The 22,261-nt window shown below is 47.2% G+C and overlaps 11 non-coding genes and 4 pseudogenes across 11 annotated transcripts; 12 read left to right on the top strand and 3 right to left on the bottom strand.

The window, feature by feature from the left end:
* Window positions 1-3,414: 3,414 nt before the first annotated feature.
* Window positions 3,415-3,578, top strand: LOC135030353 (U1 spliceosomal RNA). Its single transcript, XR_010226374.1, has one exon. It is a non-coding gene; the product is annotated as a U1 spliceosomal RNA (small nuclear RNA).
* Window positions 3,579-3,730: 152 nt separating this feature from the next.
* LOC135030252 (U1 spliceosomal RNA) lies at window positions 3,731-3,872 on the top strand (annotated as a pseudogene).
* A 692-nt stretch (window positions 3,873-4,564) lies between these two features.
* Window positions 4,565-4,728, top strand: LOC135030364 (U1 spliceosomal RNA). The gene has a single exon (XR_010226385.1). It is a non-coding gene; the product is annotated as a U1 spliceosomal RNA (small nuclear RNA).
* A 152-nt stretch (window positions 4,729-4,880) lies between these two features.
* On the top strand, window positions 4,881-5,022 carry LOC135030253 (U1 spliceosomal RNA; annotated as a pseudogene).
* A 692-nt stretch (window positions 5,023-5,714) lies between these two features.
* Window positions 5,715-5,878, top strand: LOC135030170 (U1 spliceosomal RNA). Its single transcript, XR_010226220.1, has one exon. It is a non-coding gene; the product is annotated as a U1 spliceosomal RNA (small nuclear RNA).
* Window positions 5,879-6,030: 152 nt separating this feature from the next.
* LOC135030254 (U1 spliceosomal RNA) lies at window positions 6,031-6,172 on the top strand (annotated as a pseudogene).
* Window positions 6,173-6,864: 692 nt separating this feature from the next.
* LOC135030250 (U1 spliceosomal RNA) lies at window positions 6,865-7,028 on the top strand. The gene has a single exon (XR_010226293.1). It is a non-coding gene; the product is annotated as a U1 spliceosomal RNA (small nuclear RNA).
* Window positions 7,029-11,873: 4,845 nt separating this feature from the next.
* Window positions 11,874-12,036, bottom strand: LOC135030262 (U1 spliceosomal RNA). The gene has a single exon (XR_010226299.1). It is a non-coding gene; the product is annotated as a U1 spliceosomal RNA (small nuclear RNA).
* A 152-nt stretch (window positions 12,037-12,188) lies between these two features.
* On the bottom strand, window positions 12,189-12,352 carry LOC135030221 (U1 spliceosomal RNA). Its single transcript, XR_010226267.1, has one exon. It is a non-coding gene; the product is annotated as a U1 spliceosomal RNA (small nuclear RNA).
* A 675-nt stretch (window positions 12,353-13,027) lies between these two features.
* Window positions 13,028-13,183, bottom strand: LOC135030327 (U1 spliceosomal RNA). Its single transcript, XR_010226349.1, has one exon. It is a non-coding gene; the product is annotated as a U1 spliceosomal RNA (small nuclear RNA).
* A 2,361-nt stretch (window positions 13,184-15,544) lies between these two features.
* On the top strand, window positions 15,545-15,707 carry LOC135030179 (U1 spliceosomal RNA). The gene has a single exon (XR_010226228.1). It is a non-coding gene; the product is annotated as a U1 spliceosomal RNA (small nuclear RNA).
* Window positions 15,708-15,859: 152 nt separating this feature from the next.
* On the top strand, window positions 15,860-16,005 carry LOC135030275 (U1 spliceosomal RNA; annotated as a pseudogene).
* Window positions 16,006-16,696: 691 nt separating this feature from the next.
* On the top strand, window positions 16,697-16,860 carry LOC135030380 (U1 spliceosomal RNA). Its single transcript, XR_010226401.1, has one exon. It is a non-coding gene; the product is annotated as a U1 spliceosomal RNA (small nuclear RNA).
* Window positions 16,861-17,012: 152 nt separating this feature from the next.
* LOC135030269 (U1 spliceosomal RNA) lies at window positions 17,013-17,175 on the top strand. The gene has a single exon (XR_010226305.1). It is a non-coding gene; the product is annotated as a U1 spliceosomal RNA (small nuclear RNA).
* Window positions 17,176-17,846: 671 nt separating this feature from the next.
* Window positions 17,847-18,010, top strand: LOC135030383 (U1 spliceosomal RNA). Its single transcript, XR_010226403.1, has one exon. It is a non-coding gene; the product is annotated as a U1 spliceosomal RNA (small nuclear RNA).
* The last annotated feature ends 4,251 nt before the right edge of the window (window positions 18,011-22,261 follow it).

Raw genomic sequence — 22,261 nt, forward strand, 5'->3', positions numbered from 1 at the left:
CAGAGCATCTCACTATACACAGAGCATCTCACTAGCTTTCTTTTCTCTATCACCTACTTTTCTTTGCTGCCTCAGGCTAGTCTTTTCTTTCCCTCCACTGTCATTCCTAAGTCACATTCCTCTCTTCACTCTCACTTATCCTTATACCTTTCTGCACTGCAGCTTACTGTACTGAGTACAGTGTACTCACTGCTAGTTTCTTCTTCTGCCTCACATCTTCCTATAGTTCTCAAATAAGTCTCTGTGGTGTGTAGTTAAATGGAAGCAGACATTGCTGTGCAGAGTGCTGATCCCGCCCCGCCCGACGTCATGAAGAGGGCGGGGCTTACAGTGAGGAAGTGCTGCACACTGACAGCCCACCGAGTACGAGCAGCTCTACACAGCCTGCAGCTAAACAGACTGTGAAAGGGGACTGTTTCTCAGCGCTACCCGATCGGAGCTAAGCTCCGATCGCGGTAGCCGGCCTGGTGGAGGAGAAAGTCAGCCCTCTGAGGGGACAAAGGGGCCAGCCTACCAGGAACTGGCATGGTGTCCCGGCGTCCCAATCCGCCCCTGCATTGTGGTGTTCTGTATACTACAATAACATAGTAATATAGTAACATAGTTTTTGAGGTTGAATAGAGGCAAATTGCCCATCGTGTTCAACCTGTTTTAAGTTGTGATGATTCTACATACTTGCTGAATAATGTTTTATGACTAGTTAGCTACTATAACTCATGTTACCCCCGGATTAACCATGTTGATATTTTAAGTATTATAACCTTGGATAGCTTTTTCATTCAGAAATGTATCCATTCCTTTTTTAAATCCAATTACAGAGTCCGCCATTACCACCTTCCCTGGCAGGGAATTCCACATCCTGATTGCCCTAACAGTGAAGAATCCTTTCCTCCATTGCGTTCTGAACTTTCCTCCAGTCGCAGCGAGTGACCACGTGTTCTTTTAATAAATAATTCCTCTGATAACTCTTTGTTATGTATCTTTACATATTTGAAGATATTAATAATATCTCCTCTTAGGCACCTCTTTTCTAGTGTATAAATATTCAGCCTAGTAAGTCTTTCCTTATAGTCAAGTACTTTTAGGCCTTTAATCAATTTAGTCTTCAGGATCTCTTACACTTCCATGAGCAGCAGAGTAGTGCAATGGAAGCATGCTGGGCCCATACCCCAGAGGTCGATTGATCGAAACTATCCTCTGCTATGTGCATTTTTTTTTTTATAATTAAAGTAATCAAAAACTGGGATTGATATTTTGGCTCTTTTATTTTTACTTAAAGTACAATAACTTTTATCATTTTAATTTGTTTTAATAGTATATTGACAGCATTGTTTTCTTTAAAAAATCCACTTAATTTTCTTTACCCTATTACTGAAATGGTAATTGACAAAAACAAACTACATTGTCACCAGAAGAGCAATGCAAAATGTACAAGTGATATATGAAAATCATCTTCCATCTTGAATTTCAATGATGCATTGGGACAACAATTTGTGAGAAACATCTTCACCCATAAAGAAAGATTTTCTTAATTCCTTACCTGTGTGCTGATTAGATATCACCTTGTTTTCACATTAAACAGACTTCCCCATGAGGAAGCAGCAATGATGCAGTGACGTTTCCTGGTGTCAACCTGTATTATTTCAGTAGACATTGAAATGAGGATGCATCTTTGATGCCTTTCCAATGAAGCAAGTTTAATTCAGTAATAGGTGAAAAACCATTCCTACAAAGGTGTTAATCAGAGACTTGGCTTTGTGGACACTTTTCAGAGAGCAAATTTGTTAGCATAAACATAAAATCAGAAAATGAAGAGCTGTTTAATCACTCAATTGTACTTTTCTGCCAGCATAATTTTTTTTCTCTGCAACCCACTGCTAAATTGTGCTTCCTAGCTGTTTTTTTATAAAATCACTTAATCAAATCTAACTCTGATTACATCAGAGAAGGCCAGGTACCCTACACCATAAGGGGGGTTTTTGAAATTTTGACTTGTCTACTTAAAGATCACCAAAATCTGATTACAAGGTCAATTACATCCCTGGGTGGGATTGAACCACCAACCTTTTGGTTAATAGCCAAACATGCTAACCGATTGCGCCACAGAGACACCTTGCAAAAGTCAATACTGACAAAGGCTAATAAGCATTCATCTAGAACGTTTCCTAGAAAAACTTTAAAAAGTCAATAATCTGGAGAATTTTTGTAAGAAACACATTGGTACTTTCCCATGATGAGTGAGTGCTTCAGGATTTCTTGCACTTACATGGGCTATTAACCAAAAGGTTGGTGGTTCAATCCCACCCAGGGATGTAATTGACCTTGTCAACAGATTTTGGTGATCTTTAAGAAGACAAGTCAAAATTTCATACCCCCTCTTATGGTGTAGGGTACCTGGCCTTCTCTGACGTAATCAGAGTTAGATTTAATTAAGTGATTTTATAAAAAACAGCTAGGAAGCACAATTTAGCAGTGGGTTGCAGAGAAAAAAATAACATTTTAAACCTACCGGTAATTTTTTTTTCTCGTAGTCCGTAGAGGATGATGGGGACTCCGTAAGGACCATGGGGGATAGACGGGCTCCGCAGCAGACATGGGCACTTTAAGAAAGACTTTTGATCTGGGTGTGCACTGGCTCCTCCCTCTATGCCCCTCCTCCATACCTCAGTTAGAGAAACTGTGCCCAGAGGAGACGGACAGTACGAGGAAAGGATTTTTGTTAATCCAAGGTCAAGATTCATACCAGCCACACCAATCACACCGTATAACTTGTGATATACTACCCAGTTAACAGTATGAAAACAACATAGCATCAGTCCAAGACCGATGAAAACTAACATATAACCCTTATGTAAGCAATAACTATATACAAGTCTTGCAGAAGTAGACCGCACTTGGGACGGGCACCCAGCATCCTCTACGGACTACGAGAAAAAGATTTACCGGTAGGTTTAAAATCTTATTTTCTCTTACGTCCTAGAGGATGCTGGGGACTCCGTAAGGACCATGGGGATTATACCAAAGCTCCCAAACGGGCAGGAGAGTGCGGATGACTCTGCAGCACTGATTGAGCAAACAGGAGGTCCTCCTCAGCCAGGGTATCAAACTTATAGAACTTTGCAAAGGTGTTTGAACCAACTTTGACCCACTGCATGGATGACATCACCATATGCAAATCCATCTGCGGCAGGCCTTCCCCCAGGAATGCTTGAACTAGTTGTTGCATTTGGTTTGTTGTTTGGGGGTGCTTCAGTATTAGGCAGCCTTCTGCCCTCCCATGTTCATCTGAAAATATGTGTTCTCTCTGCAGTTGTTGTCCCCAGATGAGAGTTCCCTTGTGCTGCCTCAGTTGAATCTCCTTTACTTGACAGAGATGCGCCTGAGCAGCGGCCCTCCCCAGCCCTATCCCAAATCATACTTATTTTGCATAGGAGATACCATGGTCATGAAGATTGTTCTCCCAGGGTTAGGTTCATTCATTGCATTCTGGGTATGCTGACCCCTGTGATTTCCCCAAATGTGGGAAACTCAACTGCATTATTTGTGGTAGTGGGGGACTGTGTTTGTGCTTTCCTCTGGTCAGCTCTGGTAAAAGTCAGATTTCTTTGTCTCAGATCTTCCTCTAGCCTTGTTCTTCTTTCGAGAGTTCCCTTGTGCTGCCTCAGTTGGATCTCCTTCACTTGACAGGGGGGTGCCCGAGCAGCGACCCTCCCCAGCTCTAGCCCAACTCCTACTTACCTGCCAGGTGAGATACTATGATCATGAAGATGCTTCTCCCAGGGCAAGGCTCACCCATTGCACTCTGGGTGTGCTGCCCCTGCGATTTCCCCAAATGTGGGAAACTTGACTGCATAATTTGTGTTTCCCCTGGTCGGCTCTCATATAATTCAGATCTCTTTGTCTCAGGTCTCTCTCCAGCCTAGTTTGCTGTCTGTTTCCACTTCTTTTTTCTTGAGCCCCTCCCTTCTATACCCTTGTGCACTATCCTGACTTCTCCCGTCTCCTTACTTTGTGCCTTCCAACGCACAATGCAAACTACAGGTAGTGCTGCAGGGCCCACACCCTTTTACTTGCTTTACAGAGCAGCTCTGGAGCTGTTACAGTGCCCAGCTGCTGCAAGAAATCAGCTTGAATGCTTCAGGGGCTGGGGCATAGCCAACATGAGCCCCACACCGAAGGAGGGTGGAGGTGTTTAATGCGAACTAGGGGTCATCCAAGCGCCGCAAAAGGCCGCCATGCCCTGCACACCCCTTTATTCTTTTCATAAGCAGACGAGGGTTGAAGCCAACTTTGACCCACTGCTTGGATGACATCACCATATTCAAATCCATCTGCTGCAGGCCTTCCCCCAGGAATGCTTGCACTAGTTGTTGCATTTGGTTTGTTATTTGGGGGTGCTTCAGTATTAGGCAGCCTTCTGCCCTCCCATGTTCATCTGAAAATATGTGTTCTCCCTGCAGTTGTTGTCCCCAGATGAGAGTTCCCTTGTGCTGCCTCAGTTGAATCTCCTTTACTTGACAGAGATGTGCCTGAGCAGCGGCCCTCCCCAGCCCTATCCCAAATCATACTTATTTTGCATAGGAGATACCATGGTCATGAAGATTGTTCTCCCAGGGTTAGGTTCATTCATTGCATTCTGGGTATGCTGACCCCTGTGATTTCCCCAAATGTGGGAAACTCAACTGCATTATTTGTGGTAGTGGGGGACTGTGTTTGTGCTTTCCTCTGGTCAGCTCTGGTAAAAGTCAGATTTCTTTGTCTCAGATCTTCCTCTAGCCTTGTTCTTCTTTCGAGAGTTCCCTTGTGCTGCCTCAGTTGGATCTCCTTCACTTGACAGGGGGGTGCCCGAGCAGCGACCCTCCCCAGCTCTAGCCCAACTCCTACTTACCTGCCAGGTGAGATACTATGATCATGAAGATGCTTCTCCCAGGGCAAGGCTCACCCATTGCACTCTGGGTGTGCTGCCCCTGCGATTTCCCCAAATGTGGGAAACTTGACTGCATAATTTGTGTTTCCCCTGGTCGGCTCTCATATAATTCAGATCTCTTTGTCTCAGGTCTCTCTCCAGCCTAGTTTGCTGTCTGTTTCCACTTCTTTTTTCTTGAGCCCCTCCCTTCTATACCCTTGTGCACTATCCTGACTTCTCCCGTCTGCTTACTTTGTGCCTTCCAACGCACAATGCAAACTACAGGTAGTGCTGCAGGGCCCACACCCTTTTACTTGCTTTACAGAGCAGCTCTGGAGCTGTTACAGTGCCCAGCTGCTGCAAGAAATCAGCTTAAATGCTTCAGGGGCTGGGGCATAGCCAACATGAGCCCCACACCGAAGGAGGGTAGAGGTGTTTAATGCGAACTAGGGGTCATCCAAGCGCCGCAAAAGGGCGCCATGCCCTGCACACCCCTTTTTTCTTTTCATATGCAGACGAGGGTTGAAGCCAACTTTGACCCACTGCTTGGATGACATCACCATATGCAAATCCATCTGCTGCAGGCCTTCCCCCAGGAATGCTTGCACTAGTAGTTGCATTTGGTTTGTTGTTTGGGGGTGCTTCAGTTTTAGGCAGCCTTCTGCCCTCCCATGTTCATCTGAAAATATGTGTTCTCCCTGCAGTTGTTGTCCCCAGATGAGAGTTCCCTTGTGCTGCCTCAGTTGAATCTCCTTTACTTGACAGAGATGTGCCTGAGCAGCGGCCCTCCCCAGCCCTATCCCAAATCATACTTATTTTGCATAGGATATACCATGGTCATGAAGATTGTTCTCCCAGGGTTAGGTTCATTCATTGCATTCTGGGTATGCTGACCCCTGTGATTTCCCCAAATGTGGGAAACTCAACTGCATTATTTGTGGTAGTGGGGGACTGTGTTTGTGCTTTCCTCTGGTCAGCTCTGGTAAAAGTCAGATTTCTTTGTCTCAGATCTTCCTCTAGCCTTGTTCTTCTTTCGAGAGTTCCCTTGTGCTGCCTCAGTTGGATCTCCTTCACTTGACAGGGGGGTGCCCGAGCAGCGACCCTCCCCAGCTCTAGCCCAACTCCTACTTACCTGCCAGGTGAGATACTATGATCATGAAGATGCTTCTCCCAGGGCAAGGCTCACCCATTGCACTCTGGGTGTGCTGCCCCTGCGATTTCCCCAAATGTGGGAAACTTGACTGCATAATTTGTGTTTCCCCTGGTCGGCTCTCATATAATTCAGATCTCTTTGTCTCAGGTCTCTCTCCAGCCTAGTTTGCTGTCTGTTTCCACTTCTTTTTTCTTGAGCCCCTCCCTTCTATACCCTAGTGCACTATCCTGACTTCTCCCGTCTGCTTACTTTGTGCCTTCCAACGCACAATGCAAACTACAGGTAGTGCTGCAGGGCCCACACCCTTTTACTTGCTTTACAGAGCAGCTCTGGAGCTGTTACAGTGCCCAGCTGCTGCAAGAAATCAGCTTGAATGCTTCAGGGGCTGGGGCATAGCCAACATGAGCCCCACACCGAAGGAGGGTGGAGGTGTTTAATGCGAACTAGGGGTCATCCAAGCGCTGCAAAAGGCCGCCATGCCCTGCACACCCCTTTATTCTTTTCATATGCAGACGAGGGTTGAAGCCAACTTTGACCCACTGCTTGGATGACATCACCATATTCAAATCCATCTGCTGCAGGCCTTCCCCCAGGAATGCTTGCACTAGTTGTTGCATTTGGTTTGTTGTTTGGGGGTGCTTCAGTATTAGGCAGCCTTCTGCCCTCCCATGTTCATCTGAAAATATGTGTTCTCCCTGCAGTTGTTGTCCCCAGATGAGAGTTCCCTTGTGCTGCCTCAGTTGAATCTCCTTTACTTGACAGAGATGTGCCTGAGCAGCGGCCCTCCCCAGCCCTATCCCAAATCATACTTATTTTGCATAGGAGATACCATGGTCATGAAGATTGTTCTCCCAGGGTGAGGTTCATTCATTGCATTCTGGGTATGCTGACCCCTGTGATTTCCCCAAATGTGGGAAACTCGACTGCATTATTTGTGGTAGTGGGGGACTGTGTTTGTGCTTTCCTCTGGTCAGCTCTGGTAAAAGTCAGATTTCTTTGTCTCAGATCTTCCTCTAGCCTTGTTCTTCTTTCAAGAGTTCCCTTGTGCTGCCTCAGTTGGATCTCCTTCACTTGACAGGGGGTGCCCAAGCAGCAATCCTCCACAGCTCTAGCCCAACTCCTACTTACCTGCCAGGTGAGATACTATGATCTTCACTGTTAGGGCAATCAGGATGTGGAATTCCCTGCCAGGGAAGGTGGTAATGGTGGACTCTGTAATTGGATTTAAAAAAGGAATGGATACATTTCTGAATGAAAAAGCTATCCAAGGTTATAATACTTAAAATATCAACATGGTTAATCCAGGGGGAACATGAGTTGTAGTAGTTAACTAGTCATAAAACATTGTGAAGGCAGGGGAGAAGAACAAGCGCCATATGGTGTAGTATTTTGAATAAATTGGAGTGATAGATAGGTATATACGAAGTAAGTACCGGATAGATTCTTGAGATTAGGCCTGTCTGTCTCACTAAATTCTTTGTGGCTGTTCCCCACCTAGGAGACAAAAGATCATCGCCATATGGTGTAGTAACCTCAGATATATCTTGGGGTACCCTCCCCTCTATTTCATGCGTACCAAAAGGAAAATTCAATATAGCATATAGGATATATTTATATCCAGGTAGATCAAGTCGGTCCAATATGATGTAATGGCTGAATCAGTCGACTGTTGCTGCCTTATATAGTATTATCAATAAAAAAATTTAATCCACAAAATAATAATACAAATTCAGATAAAAAATAAATAAAACAAATCAGAAAATCTTAGCTGATTGGTGTAGGCAGTAGTTAGGTCAGTCTCAACGCGTTTCGCCTCCAGGGCTTCCTCAGGAGAATACATCATATCAAAAGATACACATATTTATAGTGCTTTCAGTTTCATTTTGGCCAGCACTTCCGGTTCGCGTCATTTCCGGAACCGGAAGTGCTCGGTCCGACTTACATACTAAATGCATATGTGGCTTGATATTTAACATTAGATTGCATTGGTGGTGCAGTGTTAATATAAATTTTAGATCAGTCTGTATAAGTAGCGCAAGACGGACATAGAGTCCGTTTGCTCCGTGAAACCGGAAGTGACGCGGCTCGTCCCGGCCACTGCCGCGTCACTTCCGGTTTAGGTTAGAACCGGAAGTGCTGGCCAAAACGAAACTGAAAGCACTATAAATATGTGTATCTTTTGATATGATGTATTCTCCTGAGGAAGCCCTGGAGGCGAAACGCGTTGAGACTGACCTAACTACTGCCTACACCAATCAGCTAAGATTTTCTGATTTGTTTTATTTATTTTTTATCTGAATTTGTATTATTATTTTGTGGATTAAATTTTTTTATTGATAATACTATATAAGGCAGCAACAGTCGACTGATTCAGCCATTACATCATATTGGACCGACTTGATCTACCTGGATATAAATATATCCTATATGCTATATTGAATTTTCCTTTTGGTACGCATGAAATAGAGGGGAGGGTACCCCAAGATATATCTGAGGTTACTACACCATATGGCGATGATCTTTTGTCTCCTAGGTGGGGAACAGCCACAAAGAATTTAGTGAGACAGACAGGCCTAATCTCAAGAATCTATCCGGTACTTACTTCGTATATACCTATCTATCACTCCAATTTATTCAAAATACTACACCATATGGCGCTTGTTCTTCTCCCCTGCCTTCACAGAATTTCATGACTGAACATACCCAAGTCATATTCTGAAGAACTGAGCAGCCACCAAAGAAGTTTGGAGAGGTGTTTTCTGACGGAGCATCCACAACTGACTGAATCCAAACAGTAGAACCTGTTTGACGACCCTTTGCTTTAAAGGAATATTTGGACGCGAGACTAAGCGCACTGACCTTAAAAAAACTCCCAGTCATAAAACATTATTCAGCAAGTATGTAGAATCATCACAACTTAAAACAGGTTGAACACGATGGGCAATTTGCCTCTTTTCAACCTCAAAAACTATATTACTATATGTTACTATATTACTATGTTACTGTAGTATACAGAACACCACAATGTAATGAGCAGTGATAGTGAGCACTGATGAGGATACTAGAACTGACACTGAGCAGCAAGATGCAGCACTGGACTATTAGTAATGTACTGTAGTATGCTGAGCACCACAATGCAGCACAAGACAATGAGCAGTGATACTGAGCACTGATGAGGATACTACTGAGAACTGACACTGAGCAGGAGAGACACACTACTAGTATTACTGAGCAGCAATAAGTAACCACTGATAATGAGCACTGATATTGAGATTTCCACTGAGAGAACATAGCCACGTCCTCTCCGCTCTCTCTTCAATGCACGAGTAAAAATGGCGGCAACGCGCAGCTCTTTATATGAAATCCGAATCTCGCGAGAATCCGACAGCGGGATGATGACATTTTCCCTTGTTCAGGTTTTCCGAGTCAGGCGGGAACAACCGAGCCTGCCTCGGACCAGTGTAAACCACGTGGAGTTCGTGGGGAATTCGGTTCTCGGAGAACCGAACCCGCTCCTCTCTACCTTATACCCATAATTTTTTTTATTTTCAATCTAAGCCCCTGCAGTTTTCTGTAAGCATCTGCTTCGCTATGATGATCAACAAGTCACAAGGGCAAACACTCAGGGCTTGAGGCGTAGATCTTAGGACCAGCTGCTACAAGTATGGCAGAGGTGTCACTATCACTGGTGACACCCAGAGAGGTGGCGAAGGAGATTGTAATGCAGTGCGCGCAGATAAGCAGCGCAATGGTAAAAAGGAGGCATGGTTTCATAGGTAGGGGCGTGGCCTGGTGGCCTGAATCTACATTTTGTTGCTCCGGGTGTCCCGGGGGTTGGGGGCTGCACCCGGGGACTAGTGTGTGAGCGGTGCTGGCTCCTGCACAGTGACAGGACATGGCCACCCAGCATGACGCCTCCCTTCTTGACCATGCTGTAATTGCAGTCGCACTGCAGTTCAGCGTGATCATAAAAAATGGTGTAGCCTTCTGCTGGTGCAGACTGTATGTGCGCGCAGGAAGCCGCCACCATTTTTGTGATCACAGCGGCTGAATGTGATGTCATACAGCCGCTGTGACCACGCCCCCTGTGTCTCCTCCGTTGCAGACCCCATTTTGAAGCCTTGCCCCCGCACCGCTCCATCCCTGACTTGGAAATGGAGTTTTGCTGACCCCCCTCTCCCCCCCTGCCCCGATTGACAGGCAGAGGCGATCGCATTCTCTGCGGGGTGCCGCAGAAAATGCAGGCACTTGCGTATGCTCTTAGCAATTTTTGCAGTTGGATCGCTTATTGTGATTGCAATCCAACCTGAATCAGGCCCTATTACCTATCGCAATGCGCTGCGGGCAGTACAAAATTGGTTTAATATGGGAGAAAAACCCCCAGACCTGTGCTCCTTAACTGTACCTGGTGGCTTGTGGAGCGGCTGCCCAGTAATCAGTGTCCACGCCAGTGCGCACACGGTCCACCCCCTACGGCCACGCTCCCCTTCATCAGCGGCCTCGTGATCCGGAAGGGCGGTGTGTGTGTGACTGACCTTAGGAAGAAACCGGAGCCTCCGCTGCAGTGACCCAGCAACCAGGGCACGGGAGTATACAGCGCCGCTGGGAGTGATGAAGCTGCAGTAAAGATGTCTATTAGACCTAGCCTGCTGCAGCCCTTGTAGATTCTCATAAAAAAAGTTCTTATTTTCTTGTCAAAATTAATAGCTAAGAATAGGCTGCCTGAGGCAGGCCCCTGTTAAGTGGCCTGCTACTGAAGGCACCAACTACAAACTGAGCTCCCTGTTCATGGAAGCGGGGTTATAGAGGAGAATGCGCTGAGCATCTTGGGAACAGTCAAAAGCTTTGAGCCGGTTGGTGCCTCAGATCAAGATCCTACTCTACACCCCAATGTGAATCCTTGTGGAGTCCAGTGTACCCCACAGAAGAAATTAATGTGTCACACCCATTGGCAGCAACCTTAGAATAGCTGCTGACGGGCACAATTGAGAAAGGAAGGGGGAGGAACATTTGAATCCAGCACATAGATGCAATTCAAATATGTAATTTGAACCTTCCTATTTTAAAATATAATGGATGAACCTCACCCTGTGAGAACAATCTTCATGATATAGAGATCTCATATGCAAAATAAGCATGAGTTGGGATAGGGCTGGGGAGGGTGGCTGCTCGGGCAAGCCCCTCCCCCGTCAAGTTAAGGAGATTCAACTGAGGAAGCACAAGGGAACTCTCGTCTGGGGACAACAACTGCAGGGAGACCACATCTTTTCAGATGAACATGGGAGGGCGGAAGGCTGCCTAATACTGAAGCACCATCAAATATCAAACCATATGCAATAACTAGTACAAGCATTCCTGGGGGAAGGTCTGCAGGAGACGAATTTGCATACGGTGATGTCATCCAAGCAGTGGGCCAAAGTTGGCTGGTACCCTCATCTGCATATGAAAAGAGAAAAGGGTTATGCAGGGCATGGCGGCCTTTTGCGGCGCTTGGATGACCCCTAGTTCGCATTAAACACCTCCACCCTCCTTCGGTGTGGGGCTCATGTTGGCTATGCCCCAGCCCCTGAAGCATTCAAGCTGATTTCTTGCAGCAGCTGGGCACTGTAACAGCTCCAGAGCTGCTCTGTAAGGCAAATAAAAGGGTGTGGGCCCTGCAGCACTACCTGTAGTTCGCATTGTGCGTTGGAAGGCACAAAGTAAGCAGACGGGAGAAGTCAGGATAGTGCGCAAGGGCATAGAAGGGAGCGGCTCAAGAAAAGAGAAGTGGAAACAGACAGCAAACTAGGCTGGAGAGAGACCTGAGACAAAGAGATCTGAATTATACGAGAGCCGACCAGGGGAAACACAAATTATGCAGTCAAGTTTCCCACATTTGGGGAAATCGCAGGGGCAGCACACCCAGAGTGCAATGGGTGAGCCTTGCCCTGGGAGAAGCACCTTCAAGATCATAGTATCTCACCTGGCAGGTAAGTAGGAGTTGGGCTAGAGCTGGGGAGGGTCGCTGCTCGGGCACCCCCCTGTCAAGTGAAGGAGATCCAACTGAGGCAGCACAATGGAACTCTCGAAAGAAGAACAAGGCTAGAGGAAGATCTGAGACAAAGAAATCTGACTTTTACCAGAGCTGACCAGCGGAAAACACAAACACAGTCCCCCACTACCACAAATAATGCAGGCGAGTTTCCCACATTTGGGGAAATCACAGGGGTCAGCATACCCAGAATGCAATGAATGAAACTCACCCTGGGTGAACAATTTTCATGACCATGGTGTCTCCTATGCAAAATAAGTATGATTTGGGATAGGGCTGGGGAGGGCCGCTGCTCAGGCACATCTCTGTCAAGTAAAGGAGATTCAACTGAGGCAGCACAAGGGAACTCTCATCTGGGGACAACAACTGCAGGGAGAACACATATTTTCAGATGAACATGGGAGGGCAGAAGGCTGCCTAATACTGAAGCACCCCCAAACAACAAACCAAATGCAACAACTAGTGCAAGCATTCCTGGGGGAAGGCCTGCAGCAGATGGATTTGCATATGGTGATGTTATCCAAGCAGTGGGTCAAAGTTGGCTTCAACCCTCATCTGCATATGAAAAGAGAAAAGGGGCGTGCAGGGCATGGCAGCCTTTTGCGGTGCTTGGATGACCCCTAGATCGCATTAAACACCCCCACCCTCCTTTGGTGTGGGGCTCATGTTGGCCATGCCCCATCCCATGAAGCATTCAAGCTGATTTCTTGCAGCAGCTGGGCATTGTAACAGCTCCAGAGCTGCTCTGTAAGGCAAGTAAAAGGGTGTGGGCCCTGCAGCACTACCTGTAGTTTGCATTGTGCATTGGAAGGCACAAAGTAAGCAGACGGGAGGAGAAGTCAGGATAGTGCACAAGGGTATAGAAGGGAGGGGCTCAAGAAAAAAAGAAGTGGAAACAGACAGCAAACTAGGCTGGAGAGAGACCTGAGACAAAGAGATCTGAATTATACGAGAGCCGACCAGAGGAAACACAAATTATGCAGTCAAGTGTCCCACATTTGGGGAAATCGTAGGAGCAGCACACCCAGAGTGCAATGGGTGAGCCTTGCCCTGGGAGAAGCACCGTCCTGATTATAGTATCTCACCTGGGTGTGCTGCCCCTGCGATTTCCCCAAATGTGGGAAACTTGACTGCATAATTTGTGTTTCCCCTGGTCGGCTCTCATATAATTCAGATCTCTTTGTCTCAGGTCTCTCTCCAGCCTAGTTTGCTGTCTGTTTCCACTTCTTTTTTCTTGAGCCCCTCCCTTCTATACCCTTGTGGACTATCCTGACTTCTCCTCCTGTCTGCTTACTTTGTGCCTTCCAATGCACAATGCAAACTACAGGTAGTGCTGCAGGGCCCACACCCTTTTAGTTGCCTTACAGAGCAGCTCTGGAGCTGTTACAGTGCCAAGCTGCTGCAAGAAATCAGCTTGAATGCTTCAGGGGCTGGGGCATGGCCAACATGAGCCCCACACCAAAGGAGGGTGGGGGTGTTTAATGCGAACTAAGGGTCATCCAAGCGCCGCAAAAGGCCGCCATGCCCTGCATACCCCTTTTCTCTTTTCATATGCAGATGAGGGTTCCAGCCAACTTTGGCCCACTGCTTGGATGACATCACTGTATGCAAATCCGTCTTCTGCAGACCTTCCCCCAGGAATGCTTGTACTAGTTGTTGCATTTGGTTTGTTGTTTGGGGGTGCTTCAGTATTAGGCAGCCTTCTGCCCTCCCATGTTCATCTGAAAATATGTGTTCTCACTGCAGTTGTTGTCCCCAGATGGGAGTTCCCTTGTGCTGCCTCAGTTGAATCTCCTTTACTCTAAAACTTTTAAAACTTAGCAAAAGTGTTTACTAAATAGCTGCTCGGCAAAGTTGCAATGCCGAGACTCCCCGACCAGCTGCCCAGGATGAACCCACCTTTCTAGTAGAATGGGTCTTCACCTAATTCAGTAACGGCAATCCTGCCGTGGAATGAGCATGCTGAATCTTACCACAGATCCAGCGCATAATGGTCTACATGGACGCAGGACACCCAATCCTGTTGGGAGCATACAGGACAAACAGAGCCTCTGTTTTCCTAATCTGAACCGTTCTGGTGACATAAATTTTCAAAGTTCTGACCACAGCCAGAGACTTTGACTCAACGAAGGTGTCAGTGGCCCAAGGCACCATGTGGAAAGATGAACCACCTTCGGCAGAAATTGTTGACGTGTCCTCAATTCTGCTCTATCTTCATGAAAGATCAAATAAAGGCTCTTGTGATACTGCATGGTTTGTACTGTTTTCCATGTGCTCCCAGATCTTTCAAAAAAGAAGCATGGTCAAGAAAGTTCTGTTTGAAAAGAAACAACATTTACTGTCATTGTTATAGAATTTGGGAGAAAAAACAAGAAGAAATCTGCACTGTTGACGCACTGGACAGAATGAATGAATCATAAAATATAACCTTTATTAAGTATGTATTAAAATTGGATAAATATTAATATTATTATCCCAAACTGCAGTGAAACATAAAGGTTAAAATCACAGAACTAACATACATGTGCATAAGAAGAATAAAGAGATGTGAAAAAAAGGTTTAAAAAGCGTGTCCGTGTGTGATTATTTTTGAAGGCACAACCCTGGCGGGGTTGTTTATATAGATATATATGTTGCTAATAATCACTTTCTAGCGTAATGTTATTAAATAGCTGTTAGTATCTATGTCGTCAGGTACCACTGGGTCGTATCCTATATACTCCTGTGGGAAACTTGACTGCATAATTTGTGTTTCCCCTGGTCGGCTCTCGTATAATTCAGATCTCTTTGTCTCAGGTCTCTCTCCAGCCTAGTTTGCTGTCTGTTTCCACTTCTCTTTTCTTGAGCCGCTGCCTTCTATACCCTTGTGCACTCTCCTGACTTCTCCTGTCTGCTTACTTTGTGCCGTCCAACGCACAATGCAAACTACAGGTAGTGCTGCAGGGCCCACACCCTTTTACTTGCCTTACAGAGCAGCTCTGGAGCTGTTACAGTGCCCAGCTGCAGCAAGAAATCAGCTTGAATGCTTCAGGTGCTGGGGCATAGCCAACAAGAGCCCCACACCGACGGAGGGTGGAGGTGTTTAATGCAAACTAGGGGTCAGCCAAGCGCCGCAAAAGGCCGCCATGCCCTGCATGCCCCTTTTCTCTTTTCATATGCAGACGAGGGTTGAAGCCAACTTTGACCCACTGCTTGGATGACATCACCATATGCAAATCCATCTGCGGCAGGCCTTCCCCCAGGAATGCTTGCACTAGTTGTTGCATTTGGTTTGTTGTTTGGGGGTGCTTCAGTATTAGGCAGCCTTCTGCCCTCCCATGTTCATCTGAAAATATGTGTTCTCCCTGCAGTTGTTGTCCCCAGATGAGAGTTCCCTTGTGCTGCCTCAGTTGAATCTCCTTTACTTGACAGAGATGTGCCTGAGCAGCGGCCCTCCCCAGCCCTATCCCAAATCATACTTATTTTGCATAGGAGATACCATGGTCATGAAGATTGTTCTCCCAGGGTTAGGTTCATTCATTGCATTCTGGGTAGCTTACCTCTGTGATTTCCCCAAATGTGGGAAACTCAACTGCATTATTTGTGGTAGTGGGGGACTGTGTTTGTGCTTTCCTCTGGTCAGCTCTGGTAAAAGTCAGATTTCTTTGTCTCAGATCTTCCTCTAGCCTTGTTCTTCTTTCAAGAGTTCCCTTGTGCTGCCTCAGTTGGATCTCCTTCACTTGACAGGGGGGTGCCCGAGCAGCGACCCTCCCCAGCTCTAGCCCAACTCCTACTTACCTGCCAGGTGAGATACTATGATCATGAAGTTGCTTCTCCCAGGGCAAGGCTCACCCATTGCACTCTGGGTGTGCTGCCCCTGCGATTTCCCCAAATGTGGGAAACTTGACTGCATAATTTGTGTTTTCCCTAGTCGGCTCTCATATAATTCAGATCTCTTTGTCTCAGGTTTCTCTCCAGCCTAGTTTGCTGTCTGTTTCCACTTCTTTTTTCTTGAGCCCCTCCCTTCTACACCCTTGTGCACTATCCTGACTTCTCCTCCTGTCTGCTTACTTTGTGCCTTCCAATGCACAATGCAAACTACAGGTAGTGCTGCAGGGCCCACACCCTTTTACTTGCCTTACAGAGCAGCTCTGGAGCTGTTACAGTGCCAAGCTGCTGAAAGAAATCAGCTTGAATGCTTCAGGGGCTGGGGCATGGCCAACATGAGCCCCACACCGAAGGAGGGTGGGGGTGTTTAATGCGAACTAAGGGTCATCCAAGCGCCGCAAAAGGCCGCCATGCCCTGCATACCCCTTTTCTCTTTTCATATGCAGATGAGGGTTCCAGCCAACTTTGGCCCACTGCTTGGATGACATCACTGTATGCAAATCCGTCTTCTGCAGACCTTCCCCCAGGAATGCTTGTACTAGTTGTTGCATTTGGTTTGTTGTTTGGGGGTGCTTCAGTATTAGGCAGCCTTCTGCCCTCCCATGTTCATCTGAAAATATGTGTTCTCCCGGCAGTTGTTGTCCCCAGATGAGAGTTCCTTTGTGCTGCCTCAGTTGAATCTCCTTTACTTGACAGAGATGTGCCTGAGCAGCGGCCCTCCCCAGCCAATTCCCAAATCATACTTATTTTGCATAGGAGATACCATGGTCATAAAGATTGTTCTCCCAGGGTGAGGTTCATTCATTGCATTCTGGGTATGCTGACCCCTGTGATTTCCCCAAATGTGGGAAACTCAACTGCATTATTTGTGGTAGTGGGGGACTGTGTTTGTGTTTTCCTCTGGTCAGCTCTGGTAAAAGTCAGATTTCTTTGTCTCAGATCTTCCTCTAGCCTTGTTCTTCTTTCGAGAGTTCCATTGTGCTGCCTCAGTTTGATCTCCTTCACTTGACAGGGGGGTACCCAAGCAGCGACCCTCCCCAGCTCTAGCCCAACTCCTACATACCTGCCAGGTGAGATACTATGATCATGAAGGTGCTTCTCCCAGGGCAAGGCTCACCCATTGCACTCTGGGTGTGCTGCTCCTGCGATTTCCCCAAATGTGGGAAACTTGACTGCATAATTTGTGTTTCCCCTGGTCGGCTCTCGTATAATTCAGATCTCTTTGTCTCAGGTCTCTCTCCAGCCTAGTTTGCTGTCTGTTTCCACTTCTCTTTTCTTGAGCCGCTGCCTTCTATGCCCTTGTGCACTCTCCTGACTTCTCCTGTCTGCTTACTTTGTGCCTTCCAACGCACAATGCAAACTACAGGTAGTGCTGCAGGGCCCACACCCTTTTACTTGCCTTTCAGAGCAGCTCTGGAGCTGTTACAGTGCCCAGCTGCTGCAAGAAATCAGCTTGAATGCTTCAGGGGCTGGGGCATAGCCAACATGAGCCCCACACCGACGGAGGGTGGAGGTGTTTAATGCGAACTAGGGGTCATCCAAGCGCCGCAAAAGGCAGCCATGCCCTGCACACCCCATTTTTATTTTCATATGCAGACGAGGGTTGAAGCAAACTTTGACCCACTGCTTGGATGACATCACCATATGCAAATCCATCTGCTGCAGGCCTACTACCAGGAATGTTTGCACTAGTAGTTGCATTTGGTTTGTTGTTTGGGGGTGCTTCAGTATTAGGCAGCCTTCTGCCCTCCCATGTTCATCTGAAAATATGTGTTCTCCCTGCAGTTGTTGTCCCCAGATGAGAGTTCCCTTGTGTTGCCTCAGTTGAATCTCCTTTACTTGACAGAGATGTGCCTGAGCAGCGGCCCTCCCCAGCCCTATCCCAAATCATACTTATTTTGCATAGGAGATACCATGGTCATGAAGATTGTTCTCCCAGGGTGAGGTTCATTCATTGCACTCTGGGTATGCTGACCCCTGTGATTTCCCCAAATGTGGGAAACTCGACTGCATTATTTGTGGTAGTGGGGGACTGTGTTTGTGCTTTCCTCTGGTCAGCTCTGGTAAAAGTCAGATTTCTTTGTCTCAGATCTTCCTCTAGCCTTGTTCTTCTTTCGAGAGTTCCCTTGTGCTGCCTCAGTTGGATCTCCTTCACTTGACAGGGGGTGCCCGAGCAGCAATCCTCCACAGCTCTAGCCCAACTCCTACTTACCTGCCAGGTGAACTATGATCTTCACTGTTAGGGCAATCAGGATGTGGAATTCCCTGCCAGGGAAGGTGGTAATGGCGGACTCTGTAATTGGATTTAAAAAAGGAATGGATACATTTCTGAATGAAAAAGCTATCCAAGGTTATAATACTTAAAATATCAACATGGTTAATCCGGGGGTAACATGAGTTATAGTAGCTAACTAGTCATAAAACATTATTCAGCAAGTATGTAGAATCATCACAACTTAAAACAGGTTGAACACGATGGGCAATTTGCCTCTATTCAACCTCAAAAACTATGTTACTATATGTTACTATATTACTATGTTACTGTAGTATACAGAACACCACAATATAATGAGCAGTGATAGTGAGCACTGATGAGGATACTAGAACTGACACTGAGCAGCAAGATGCAGCACTGGACTATTAGTAATGTACTGTAGTATGCTGAGCACCACAATGCAGCACAAGACAATGAGCAGTGATACTGAGCACTGATGAGGATACTACTGAGAACTGACACTGAGCAGGAGAGACACACTACTAGTATTACAGAGCAGCAATAAGTAACCACTGATACTGAGCACTGATATTGAGATTTCCACTGAGAGAACATAGCCACGTCCTCTCCGCTCTCTCTTCAATGCACGAGTAAAAATGGCGGCAACGCGCAGCTCTTTATATGGAATCCGAATCTCGCGAGAATCCGACAGCGGGATGATGACATTTTCCCTTGTTCAGGTTTTCCGAGTCAGGCGGGAACAACCGAGCCTGCCTCGGACCAGTGTAAACCACGTGGAGTTCGTCGGGAATTCGGTTCTCGGAGAACCGAACCCGCTCCTCTCTACCTTATACCCATCAATTTTTTTATTTTCAATCTAAGCCCCTGCAGTTTTCTGTAAGCATCTGCTTCGCTATGATGATCAACAAGTCACAAGGGCAAACACTCAGGGCTTGAGGCGTAGATCTTAGGACCAGCTGCTACAAGCATGGCAGAGGTGTCACTATCACTGGTGACACCCAGAGAGGTGGCGAGGGAGATTGTAATGCAGTGCGCGCAGATAAGCAGTGCAATGGTAAAAAGGAGGCATGGTTTCATAGGTAGGGGCGTGGCCTGGTGGCCTGAATCTACATTTGGTTGCTCCGGGTGTCCCGGGGGTTGGGGGCTGCACCCGGGGACTAGTGTGTGTGCGGTGCTGGCTCCTGCACAGTGACAGGGCATGGCCACCGAGCATGACGCCTCCATTCTTGACCATGCTGTAATTGCAGTCGCACTGCAGTTCAGCGTGATCATATAAAATGGTGTAGCCTCCTGCTGGTGCAGACTGTATGTGCGCGCAGGAAGCCGCCACCATTTTTGTGATCACAGCGGCTGAATGTGATGTCATACAGCCGCTGTGACCACGCCCCCTGTGTCTCCTCCGTTGCAGACCCCATTTTGAAGCCTTGCCCCCGCACCGCTCCATCCCTGACTTGGAAATGGAGTGTTGCTGACCCCCCTCTCCCCCCCCCCCCGCCCCGATTGACAGGCAGAGGCGATCGCATTCTCTGCGGGGTGCCGCAGAAAATGCAGGCACATGCGTATGCTCTTAGCAATTTTTGCAGTTGGATCGCTTATTGTGATTGCAATCCAACCTGAATCAGGCCCTATTACCTATCACAATGCGCTGCGGGCAGTACAAAATTGGGTTAATATAGGAGTAAAACTCCCAGACCTGTGCTCCTTAACTGTACCTGGTGGCTAGTGGAGCGGCTGCCCAGTAATCAGTGTCCACGCCAGTGCGCACACGGTCCACCCCCTACGGCCACGCTCCCCTTCATCAGCGGCCTCGTGATCCGGAAGGGCGGTGTGTGTGTGACTGACCTTAGGAAGAAACTGGAGCCTCCGCTGCAGTGACCCAGCAACCAGGGCACGGGAGTATACAGCGCCGCTGGGAGTGATGAAGCTGCAGTAAAGATGTCTATTAGACCTAGCCTGCTGCAGCCCTTGTAGATTCTCATAAAACAAGTTCTTCTTTTCTTGTCAAAATTAATAGCTAAGAATAGGCTGCCTGAGGCAGGCCCCTGTTAAGAGGCCTGCTACTGAAGGCACCAACTACAAACTGAGCTCCCTGTTCATGGAAGCGGGGTTATAGAGGAGAATGCACTGAGCATCTTGGGAACAGTCAAAAGCTTTGAGCCGGTTGGTGCCTCAGATCAAGATCCTACTCTACACCCCAATGTGAATCCTTGTGGAGTCCAGTGTACCCCACAGAAGAAATTAATGTGTCACACCCATTGGCAGCAACCTTAGAATAGCTGCTGACGGGCACAATTGAGAAAGGAAGGGGGGGGGGGACATTTGAATCCAGCACATAGATGCAATTCAAATATGTAATTTGTACCTTCCTATTTTAAAATATAATGGATGAACCTCACCCTGTGAGAACAATCTTCATGATCAAGAGATCTCATATGCAAAATAAGTATGAGTTGGGATAGGGCTGGGGAGGGTGGCTGCTCGGGCAGCCCCTCCCCCGTCAAGTTAAGGAGATTCAACTGAGGACGCACAAGGGAACTCTCGTCTGGGGACAACAACTGCAGGGAGACCACATCTGTTCAGATGAACATGGGAGGGTGGAAGGCTGCCTAATATTGAAGCACCATCAAATATCAAACCATATGCAACAACTAGTACAAGCATTCCAGGGGGAAGGTCTGCAGAAGACGGATTTGCATACGGTGATGTCATCCTAGCAGTGGACCAAAGTTGGCTGGAACTCTCATCTGCATATGAAAAGAGAAAAGGGGCATGCAGGGCATGGCGGCCTTTTGCGGTGCTTGGATGACCCCTAGTTCGCATTAAACACCCCCACCCTCCTTTGGTGTGGGGCTCATGTTGGCCATGCCCCATCCCCTGAAGCATTCAAGCTGATTTCTTGCAGCAGCTGGGCACTGTAACAGCTCCAGAGCTGTTCTGTAAGGCAAGTAAAAGGGTGTGGGCCCTGCAGCACCACCTGTAGTTCGCATTGTGCGTTGGAAGGCACAAAGTAAGCAGACGGGAGGAGAAGTCAGGATAGTGCGCAAGGGCATCCTTTTCTCTTAGTCCGTAGAGGATGCTGGGGTCACATTAAGAACCATGGGGTATAGACGGGATCCGCAAGAGACATGGGCACTTTAAGACTTTCAAAGGGTGTGAACTGGCTCCTCCCTCTATGCCCCTCCTCCAGACTCCAGTTATAGGAACTGTGCCCAGGGAGACGGACATTTCGAGGAAAGGATTTATTGTTAAACTAAGGTGAGCATCTTACCAGCTCACACCTTAAGCATGCCGCAGAACGTGGCATTCAACAGAACACAAGCCAACGGCATGAACAATTGCAGCAAAAAGCTGACCAGAACCATAACACAACATGTGTATAACCACAAGTAATAACTGCAGACACAGTATGGACTGGGACGGGTGCCCAGCATCCTCTACGGACTAAGAGAAAAGGATTTACCGGTAGGTATTAAAATCCTATTTTCTCATACGACCTAGAGGATGCTGGGGTCACATTAAGAACCATGGGGTTATACCAAAGCTCTTGAACGGGTGGGAGAGTGCGTACGACTCTGCAGCACCGAATGACCCAACTTGAGGTTATCATCAGCCAAGGTATCAAACTTGTAAAACTTAGCAAAAGTGTTTACTAAATAGCTGCTCGGCAAAGTTGCAATGCCGAGACTCCCCGACCAGCTGCCCAGGATGAACCCACCTTTCTAGTAGAATGGGTCTTCACCTAATTCAGTAACGGCAATCCTGCCGTGGAATGAGCATGCTGAATCTTACCACAGATCCAGCGCATAATGGTCTACATGGAAGCAGGACACCCAATCCTGTTGGGAGCATACAGGACAAACAGAGCCTCTGTTTTCCTAATCTGAACCGTTCTGGTGACATAAATTTTCAAAGTTCTGACCACAGCCAGAGACTTTGACTCAACGAAGGTGTCAGTGGCCAAAGGCACCATGTGGAAAGATGAACCACCTTCGGCAGAAATTGTTGACGTGTCCTCAATTCTGCTCTATCTTCATGAAAGATCAAATAAAGGCTCTTGTGATACTGCAT

This window comes from Pseudophryne corroboree, unplaced genomic scaffold, assembly GCF_028390025.1.
Source record: "Pseudophryne corroboree isolate aPseCor3 unplaced genomic scaffold, aPseCor3.hap2 scaffold_497, whole genome shotgun sequence".
NCBI lineage: Eukaryota > Metazoa > Chordata > Amphibia > Anura > Myobatrachidae > Pseudophryne > Pseudophryne corroboree.